This window comes from Saccopteryx bilineata, chromosome 5, assembly GCF_036850765.1.
Source record: "Saccopteryx bilineata isolate mSacBil1 chromosome 5, mSacBil1_pri_phased_curated, whole genome shotgun sequence".
NCBI lineage: Eukaryota > Metazoa > Chordata > Mammalia > Chiroptera > Emballonuridae > Saccopteryx > Saccopteryx bilineata.
The window spans coordinates 60,055,328-60,066,839 of NC_089494.1; positions in this window are offsets into that span (position 1 = coordinate 60,055,328).

Here is an 11,512-nt window from a genome sequence, read left to right on the forward strand (position 1 = left end):
CAGCTTTTCTGTTCATCTGTTAACAGTTTTTACTTCTTTTGAACCAATGAAACTGTAGACAACTACAGGCATTCTAAGATATGGGATTTACAAAGATATTTTTTAAAGGGTACAGAAATGTGGTAGCCATTTGTCCTATCTCTCAAGTCCTCCTTCTTCCATTTTGTTTAATTCCTAAGAAATCATAACCAACCCAGGGCTAAGCTCTCACCTTTCTCTCACTTTCTGACCCCACCCTCTTGTGCGGTAGGCTAGCACACCCTCGCATAAACAACAGACATATTAGACTACACTTTGGGAAATATCTACATTTATTGATTATAGTGGGCCTGGATTCTTCAACTGGTTGTCAAAAGTAGTTAAAATAGTAAATTTCAAAATTATTCAGCCAAATTGGGCAGAATATGTATATTGCCTTACTTCCATAGCTTTATATTATTATTGGCAGTTGAGTCTTTTAACTGTATCTACTAAGGGTACTCTTCACTGGTGGTGAAGACTAGTGAGGACTTTTCTGGTTGCAAGTTATAAACGCACAATTAGCCCTGGCTGGTTGGCTCAGTGGTAGAGTGTCGGTATATGGATGTCCCAGGTTCAATTCCCAATCAGGGCACACAGGAGAAGCACCCATCTGCTTCTCCACCCCTACACCCTCTCTCTTTTCTCCTCCTGCAGCCATAGCTTGATTGGAGTGAGTTGGCCCCTGTTGCTGAGGTTGGCTTCATGGCCTCTACCTCAGGTGCTCAGAAGAACTCATTAGCTAAGCAGTGAATCAACACCCCAGATGGGCAGATCATCGCCCCCTAGTGGGCTTGCCAGTTGGGGCTCATGCAATAGTCTGTCTGCCTCCCCTCCTCTCACTGAATACACACATATACACACACACACACTTAAACCTAGCTTAAGCAAATTTAAGTTTATTGCCTCATTATGGGCAGAAAAGACACCAGGGTAATTCAAAGACTGAATGAAGAACTCTAGGAACCAGGACATTACTGCTTCAGCTTGCTGTCTCTCTGTCCACCTTTCATCTCCATTCAACTTCATTCTTTTTAACTGAAGACACACCTTCTCCCAGGTGACAGGAAAAATAGCTGCCAGCAGCACCAACTTGACATCTTAGCTTGGCAATCCCACCATCCACATATTAATCCTACAGAAAAATTAAAATTGGATGGTCTCACCTCTGGATTAAATATTTTGTCCAAGTGAATGAGTTCAATGATTAACCAGGCCAGGAAGGAATGAAACCTGTTTTAAGAAGGAAAATGGGAGAAAAGCTCTAGGCAGCCAAAACCATAGCATCACAGACTGCAATAAGAATCAAGAGTGCTATACTGTGGCTACTACTTGTTCTAAAACTAGAGAAGTCATTTAAGCTCTTTAATATTTTTCACTTCATATAGGGAGTATTCGGATGACAGAAGGGGAGGGAAATTCAGATGATTGTGTTAACTAAAAGAAAGAGCTGAGGATACCTTCAACAGAATTATTATATTTATTATTTATATGTTTATTATTTTATTATATTTATGTGAAAATACTTAATGTAAATGTAATGAGCTAACTCGACCTTAAATCACTATAGCAGCAAACTTACAGGTTTCAAAGCAAAACAATAAAAACTGATACACAACTGTCTTCTAGTGTATATGTTACCCTTCCAGAGCTGACTCACAAGTATATACATTCTCTGATGCTATAAATAATATGTGTTAATATAACAACATGAAAAACATGAATGATGCAATGTTAAATAAAAACAGCAGAATGCAAAATGTATTTTGTTATGAATACAACTGTATAAAAACATGTATATAAAAAAACTGGGTGGGTTTCTCAAATGTGTTATATCCTTGGTTGACTTCTACTGTTTGCTACGGAATGTGTTGAGTGAACAGGGAGAAACTGGTAAACTTAGTAGACTGGTTATAGACACGCTTGCTTTTGATAATGGTTTGGCATTGGTTTTAAACTTCATCTGAGCCCTCATATTTACCTAATAACCTCTTAAACAAAGCTTAAGAGTTGGCGATAGGAATTAAGGAGCTGGAAGCAAAAGTGTCTACTACATGAATGACACAAACAACTGGTAGAGATGGGCCAAAGCAGAAATTTGGAAGGACTCCTTAGCACCGGGAGCCATTTTGAGAAAAAGGTCCCCATGATGGGGAGACAGGCCACCTCTGATGTAAAGTCACATCTAGAAGTTATGCCAAATAACAGAGCCACCACTATTTTCCATTGCCTTCTTTCTAAATTAGAATCAGTATTAGAGCATAAAATTTATTTATTTAGTCAGTTAGACATCAGGTAATTAATTATTGAACCTCAAATTGTAATGCTGAGCCCTCAATAGATCATGAAGTTACTATTGTGAGCAAAATTCGGTGTCTGCTCTGTATTACAAATCTATCTGAGCATGCCCTGTAGTGGTGCAGTGGATAAAATGTTGAACTGGAATGCTGAGGTTGCTGGTTCAAAACCCTAGGCTTGCCTGGTCAAGGCACATACGAGAAGCAACTACTAGGAGTTGATACTTCCCACTAATCTCCAGCCTTTATCCTTCTCTCTCCTCTCTCTAAAATCAATAAATAAAATCTTTTTAAAGTATCTGTCTGAGAAGATGGATTCAATTGAGAAGATGCACAAGCAAGCAAGCCATTTCAACACAGAGTAATAAGGTCTATGCATGTCCAAAGCTACTTAAAGTCATAGGCAATCTCCTTTAAAACATATTTTAAGTTATTGTGTTGTCATAGTTACAACTCTGGTGTAAGCAAAATGCCTTTGCCAGAATACCAAATGTTTTTCTAAAATTTAGATGTATGAAAACTCCTTGATTCTAAATTAGAATCAGCATTAGAGCATGAGATTTATTTATGCAGTCAGACATCAGGTAATTATTAAACCCCAAATTGTAGTGGGCTGGTGTCAAGCATACCTTCGATAACTCAACAACTCATCAAATATGTTAACATTCAAAGAGGTAATGAACAAGCATATTTTATCACATGTTTGCACTTCACAATCTCTTAGAAGCACAGCATGTTTCTGTTCATGACATGACAATTCTTTTTTTTCCTTTCTAGATAAAATGAAAAATCTCACTAAATAAGTCTTCAAAACTAAAAACAACCATCTTTAGCTGTTCCTCAGCTCAAATTTCAGTGTGAAATATTTAGTATCCTGCCAGCTTTCTTTAAAACAAAATAAAACAAAACAAAACAGTACTCCAGAAATAAAACACAGGACCTCAAAAGGTATAGGAACAAGTAATGTTGGGTAGCAACACCTCTTGCCAGTCATAGCAATGGTTTCCATTTTCTCTCTAGAAAAATTGTAATAAGTGACTGAATATTACTCTCTTCACTGGGTTCAGTCACATGAACCCATGTGAGTTTTATCTAGATCTTCTATTTAGTTCTGTCTGTATTTCAGAATCTAATTTCAAGTATAAAAATTACAAAACAACATCTGCCTTTGCTTTGTTTCAAATTGTATTTCTAATAATTGCAGTGTCATCAGGCTACTATCTCAATTCAGGAAATAAAGGTATTGCATGTGAAGCATTCAAAGAACATTAGTTGCATCTAAACTGCAATCTAAGGCTGATGTATTAAAACCTCAAATATAAAGGACTTTCGCTAGCTTAATAGATAAGTATTTAATTTCTCCACATAGGACTCCCTCACCCAGTTTTCTCTAAAGGATTTCCCACCCCTGAGGAAGAAGAATTTGCCTATCTAATGCACCTATGTAAGTGTAGTTGTACGTATTCATAAACACAAAAATGAAAAACAAAGAATCCCAGGATCTTAAAATGAGATGAAGACAAAGTGAGTGAAGATGATACCTACAAGAATAAATTTTCAAATAATAATAATAAATTTACTTTGTATTTAATAACAGTTTAAAAGTCATATAAGTTATCTATGTATTTTTCTTATGATAAACTAAAAATATATCTTTTAGCTTTTTTTAATGACCAGTATCATGTTGAAGTATATGGTCACAGCAAGACATAGGCTTTTAGAAAAAGAATGACACACTGGAAAGTGCTTTAAGCTTACCAGCCCTGCCTGATCATGGTATAGCAAGAAAGCATATTAAGGAAAGTAAAAGTTGGATAAAAGGGCACCGATAACAGGCCTAAAATTAAAATTAATATCATAACCTTCCCAGTATTTTTAAAATTTAAGTTCTTGAGTATTAAAGTATGTATTGCGGATAGTTGAAGTTGTGTCCTACTTTATTTGTTTTTAACTTTTGTTTTGGATGTTAGATTTATAGAAAAGTAGCAAAAATTATAGAATTCCTTCCCATCTACCCTTCACTCAGTTTTATCTAATGTTAATAACTAATAGTAAAATATAATGCTGTATTTTATAAAAATACAAAATTGTATTTGAAAATGTAATGCATTTATATTTGTAAAATGTATGTGTATTTTTAAATGTAAAAATAAAATCACTGAAACCAAGAAATGAACATTGATGGTGTACCATTAACTAATCTCCAGACCTTATGCTGATTGCTCCAGTTTTCTCACTCACTTCCTGTTTCTTCTCCAGGCTCCAATGGTACATTTAGTTGTCTAGTCTCCTGTCTCTCCAAGATGTGACAGTTTCTCAGTTTTTCTTTTCTTTGACTTCCATGACATTGACACTTTTGAAAAATATTGGTCAGTTATTTTATAGAATGTTTCTCAATTTGGGTTTCTCTGCTATATCCATGATAAATTGAGGTTGTGTTTTGGCAAGAGCATCACAGAAGTGATATTGTGCCTTTTTTTAAGTAGATCATATTGGCGTACAAGTAATATATCTTATAACTGGTCATATTAAATTAGATAACATAGTAGTGTCTGTGAGTTTTCTCTACTGTACAGTTATGAATTTTTTGTAATTAATAAGTACATTGTGGGAGATACATTGAGACTATGCAAAAGTGCTCTTTCTAATCAGACTGTTGTCCACTAATTTTAGCATCCACCGATGGTTCTTGTCTGCAACAATTATTACTTTGTTGTTTACCAAATGGTGATTTTCTATTTTTATCATTCCTTCTACACTTATTAGAATCTTACTGCAAGGAAAAGCTGGCTTTCTCCTAGTTAGTTAGTTAGTTAGTTATATCAGTATGGGTTCATGGATATTTGTTTTACTCTATTGGTTAGAATCCAAAGCTGTTATTGTTTATTTTATTGCTCAAATTTCTCCAGATTAGTCTATTGGTACATTTTCCAAGTTGATTCCTGTGTCTTTTCAAAGGCTTTTATCGTTGTTTGAACATTTCCTTATTTTCTGGCACTAGAAAATTTTCCTTATTTTCTGACCCTAGACGATGTTTCTCACTTTGTATTTTCCCAACCCCCACCATGGAATCAACCATTTTCCAAGGAACTTTGGTTTCTTTTAGTGAAGCATAATATTTAGAAACCAAGATCTGGTTGTCTGGTATGCCAGATGATGCTAGATGTCCTTGCTTCCAGCCCACTCAGTGGACAAAGGTAGGAAAGATATGTGTGTATTGTAATGCATGCACACATACATCTATATTTAGTTTTAAAACTGAGTGTGTATTATAGTGTATACATATGTGCATATATGTATATGTGTGTATCTATAATATATATAACCATAAATTCATGCCGACATCTTCAGTTTTAACCCAACACCACAGAATTCATTCCAGCCTTCTCCCTTCCCTTCCTTGTAACTTCTTTCTCTTCAGACAGTGAGAAACTTGACTTTCATAATCTACAATATATCTTCTTATTTGTTCAGTCATAGTATATATAAGTAGTTTCAAAATCACAAACCCATTTCCCCACAAGAAATAAATTTACTAAGTAGAGAACAATATTTCCGTTCAGGGTTTTTGGCTTTAGCTTTACAGTTTATAGTCAAAAAATTATTTTCCAAAGTTAGTTAGGTTAGTTCTTTTCTTTCCTACCCATTTCATGTGATTATATTATTTATTTAATACGCTTAGCTTCATGTATTACTCTTCATGTTCCATTTGAGGTCCCCTCCAAATAAAATAATTTTAATTATTTATTAATTAAAATTATAAAGAGAGCATGGGAGATTTTGCCGTAGTTCTCAGAGTCAAAAGACACACAAGGCAGTGTCACTCTTCCCTCGTTTCTACTACACATTCTTCCTGTTCATTTCTATCTACTCCCTGTCAGTAACCAATTTTATTATTTCTGGTTTATCCTTCCTGAATTACTTTTGCACAAATTAGCAGATAATTACTTATTTCTTAAACTCTCCTTCCTTTTTACATGATGTAGTTTATCTTATTATGTCTTTCTTTTCTCATAATTTTGAATGTTATCCTAGACCTGGATAGTCTTGCATGTTGACTTTTCTACATAAACTTTAATATCAACTTGTACACCTTCATTTAAAAAGTTTGCTGGTATTTTTATAAGATTTGCCTTAAATCTGTAAATCAATTTAAGGAGAACTGACATCTCTTTTTTTTTTTTCCTTCTTTTCCAAGCGAGAAAAGGGGAAATAGAGAGACAGACTCCTGCGTGCCCCAGTTGGGATCCACACAGCAATACTTGGGTCAATGCTCTGTCTATCTGGGACCATGCTCACAGAGAGCTATTTTTAGTGCCTGAGACTGAGGCTCCATGGAGCCATTTTCAGCACCTAGGCAGATGTGCTCTAACCATTTAAGCCAATCAAGCCATGGCTGTGGAAGGGGAAGATAGAGAGAAAGGGATAGGGGGTGGAAAAGTAGATGGTCTCCTCTCCTGTGTACCCTGATCAGGAATCAAACTTGGGACATCCACACACTGGGCTGATTCTCTACCACAGAGCCAACTGGCCAGGGCCAAGAACTGACATCTTTATAATGTTGACTCATCTTATCCAAGAATAGAGGATGTCTTTTCATTTGTTCAAGACTCCATTTTTGGCTTTCAGGAATGCTTTAAATTTTTCACATCTAGGTTTTATACATTTCTTATTAAGTTTACTCCTGAGCATGTAATCATCTTTATTAGATGTTAGAATGGGGTTTTCTCTAACTTTATGGACTATAACTGCTTATTGTCTGTGTATATACACAGAAAGGGATACATACTGTATTGTGGGAAGAGAAGTGGAGACATGATGAGTTTCAGGTGGCGGCAGAATATACAACTGAAAGTGTTCTAGAGATATTTGGAGATGCAGGCTTAGAGTTAGGAGTAATATTAAGGGTTGGGCATCTTATTTTTTAATCCGTATATGGGTGATGATTGAAACCAGGAGAAGAAATGTGATCCCAAAGGAAGAAAGTCATTTAAAAAGTAATAAAGTGAGTTGAAGCCTGAACCTTGCAGAATACCCAGGTTTGGTACACGGACAGGTGGTATGAGAAACATCAGAATGAGGAAAGGCACAGAGGCTGAGAGAGAAGGTCCAGAAAGTAAAAGTGGGCCTCTATGATAGAAGCAGGAAAGACAATGAGGCCAAGCAAATGCCATTAGATGGAAGTAATCTCAGTGTTTTCCAAAGCTTGGTCCCCAGCATTCTAGTTTCTTCAGGATGATAATACATATTGTCCAAAAAGTGTTATGGGAGGCCTGACCTGTGGTGGTACAGTGGATAAAGTGTCAACCTGGAACGCTGAGGTCGCTGCTTCAAAACCCTGGGCTTGCCTGGTCAAGGCACATATGGGAGTTGATGCTTCCTGCTCCTCCCCTCTTCTCTCTCTCTCTCTCTCTCTCTCTCTCCTTCTCTCTCTCTCTCTCCAATAAAAATGAATAAATAAAATCTTTAAAAAAATTAAAAAATAAAATAGTTTTAAAAAAGTGTTATGAGGATCAAATACTTTGGAAAACACTGCATTAATCCAAATTAAACAGGTTTTCCTCCTGCAGGACTTCTCAGAGCTATTAAAATGTTCCAATGAATTATAAATTTCCTAAAAGAGAATAGTATGCAAATTTCTACACATTTTTTTAAACCAACTAACCTTAAATTTTTTTAACCAATCATTTTTTCCAAAAGCATTTCTCAGGATGAGATGTCTGTAAACCAATGTTCCTTAGTCTCTTTTCCTTAGTCTCTTCTCTGGTGTCAAAGTCAAACACAGAATCCAGAAATTTCATTTTTATTTTACAGAAAAAAGGAACTTTCTAACTCTAGAAGATTGCCACAAAGTCCTCCTAGTGTTTCACACCACAGCCCAAGCTGAACAGCATGCTGAATACTGCTCTCAAGCTGGTACCTGAGGCCAAAGACAGCAAGAGGCTGTCCTGGGGGCGGGAGGGCCTTGGCTGCGGGGAGAACAAGGAGCCATTTCCGGGAGCCTTCAGAAACTCACATGCAATCTGGCACACGGTTCCCAAGGAGTCCAACCCAGAGGATTGAATAGACTCTGTGGTTCTCAGAAGCAGACACTCAACCCTGGCCATCCAGCAGCTCTTCCCTGAAGGGAGCAGCTCCTGCTAGGGCCTGTCCGGCCTGAGCCGGTAGATGGGCAATAAACATGGCAGGTGGTTCAAGGCTGACTGGAATTCCATCTCTCAAACAGAAAACATTCCAAACTCAAAAACTTTTAATTTCACTTTAAATTTCCTAGAGTGAATAATCACTCCTCAAAAAAAAAAAAATACTTCATCAGCAAGGGAATTGTGCCTCTCTTAATAAACACTTTAAAAGAAACTATTGTGACAGTGGAAGCCAATAGGAAAGAGCTGGATGAATTTATCATAAATCTGTTCATTGAGATATAGCATTAATTTAAATAGAAGTTATATTGCATGCAAAAAGAAATATTTTGCATGATGTTTTGTAGTACATTAAAGGGGGGTGACAATTGCTTTATTACCAGACACTAATGCAAGATTCTTTCTTTTTTAAGTCCTAAAGACATTTCACAATCTAGAGATACATGTATATATAAATGCAGTCATATATACCAGTGCCTGCCGAATAGAACTTCACCCAACTTTAGATCCTAAATTTGCTAAAGTTCTGAGCTAGTCCTAACTGAGCATATTGAATATCCTAGAAGCATATTGAAAACCTCATACCCATCAGTATGTGTAGTGTCTGAAATCAGTCTTGTTATTCTGTCTGGTATCCAGAGCACCCATATTTCAAACCCTAAACTACATCTCCCCTGTCCCCTAAATTCGTTCATGCCTAATCTGCATTACAGGACTTCTTTCCCAATTTGTTTTGTAATCCATTTCTCTCCTAGGATATTTATCTGCCCTAAAATCAAGCCCTTGACTACCATCTTGACAGTCACTCTACTCTTTGTTAACAGCTGTCATCCACCCCCACCAGCAGCATCACCACCACTGCCCCTACACTTTAGTGATTCTATCTATCCGATGGCTGGGGTCAAGTTTGCCTTTCCTCTGAGAGCACTACCTTTCAGGGGCTGGAGTGTTATGGAGGTGTCTAACCTGACACTGCTCCAAGCCCCTAGTATCCTTGCATGGGATAATAAACCCAAGATTCTAGGTTAACAAGACCAACATATGATATTTCCAGGGTGGCCATTCCTCCTCTTCCATTTTGGTTGAAACCATTTTGGTTTTCAATTCACTCTTCACTTTTGGTGTATAGAGCTGTTTTGTTTTATCCTGATTGCCAAAGGTTTTGTAATGAGAGTTTTTCAAGTTACCTAAACCACAATTCTGCTGGAACTAGAAGTGTAACTATGCCTTTTTAATAACAAAAAAATTCAGATGGTAATTCTGTCAATATAATTATATTTTATTTAATATGATTTTTACATAAACAAATAGTCCTTCAAGAAAAATAATACAAGGCCTTACAGTGATGTACTTCAGAAAATATCTTACTGTATTTTATGTTTGTTATAGGTCAGAAGGCCAGAAGGCCTAGAATATAATTTCTGCTCTGTGAAATAATAAAATATCATTCATTTTCTATAACCTTTTCCCATAGTCTTGCTATATCCACGACCTCTCTGGTGTAGGCCATTATCTCATGCCAGAATTTATGAAATAGACTCTTAATTAATTTTATTTCCAGTCTCTTTCAACTCCAAATCATGCCACAGATAACCACTAGATTAATTCTCCTAAAATTCTTTGTGTTAAATAACATGCTTTCTACATATCTCTGATACTCCTCTACAAAACTTAGACATTTACTCACTGTATTCCTATACTACTTGTTAATTCTTCCTTCTATTCATAATTCTCCTCTCATCTACATTGCCCTTCTTCCTTCTCTCTGCCTTTCCAAACTCCTGCACATTCTCAAATATTCTGTATAAATCTTCCATCTTGAGAAGTTCTTTCACCTACCTTCTTAACCCCTGGAAACAATCTTGGCCTCTTGAGTACACCTCTAGCACCTAACATCTGAAATACTTACTTAGCATTGATCACACAGAATACAGAAAATCTCCAATTTACAAACAAGTTGTGTTCCAAAAGTATGTATCTTTGTAAATTGGCTTTTTGAAAAGACGAATTCAACTTTCCTCGGAAGTCAGATCACAAATGCTGGTTAGATTCTGAAGGAGGAATCACGGAAGTCTATCAGCCTTTGATGAAACTGAACCAAAGTATTAATAGTACCTATTCAAGAATCTATAGGTCAAACTTTATGCTGTCCAGGAAATGTAAAAGTGTAATTATTAATTTATTCCTCCTTTTTGATAAAGCATTAATTTCCACTCTTGGGCAAATTTCTACTTTATGTAACATACATTTATTGAGCAATTACTGAGTGTCCGGTACTTCATAAATACATAGATCAATACAACCCTTGGCCTCATTATGGCCCCTTATCCCCACCACCTTTGCATGTGCAATCCTCCTCCATTTCGTCGTGCCTTTCTCCCAGGTCCCAGAGTCTCCGGCCTGATGACTGGATTATTGGAGGTAATGACATTCACCATGGTGGGAATTGCCAGAGAAAGCATGAGTTTGGTTTTGTTTGGTTTGGAGTTTTTTGGTGGCTATCTTGTTTTCTGTGTGTGATAGAAGTGGTTTCTGCTTTTGTTATATTTTGTTTGGGAGAAAGATGATGTGTTGGGGACAGATTCCTTGTTCTATTAGAACTTAAAGTTTGGCATGCTTGTATGTTACCAGGTAAATATCTGCAAAGTAAAAAATGAAAGAAATAGACTTAGCTCTTCTGTGGCTAGGAAGTGACCTGGACCATAGCTGGAGATTTTGACTCATCAGTGTACCAAAGGAATCATCATCATCATGGTTATGGATAAGATCAGTTTTGTGAGTATAGGTCACTCGAAGGTTTATTTTTCAAGTGCTAGGCTATGTGATCTAGCTCTTTATTTTGTTTCTTCCTTGAGGGCATTTTACAACAGTAACTAGTCTGCTCCCTTAGGGCAAGATTTCCAATCCAGTTTATGCCCCATAAAGACTTGCACACTATATGGATTCAATAAATATTTGTCTATTATTCCACTGTGTCAATGTTAGATTCTGAGACACATCAATAATTTCCCTAGGGTTAATAAAAGTAATTGTATACAGTTGGATAGTCTGATT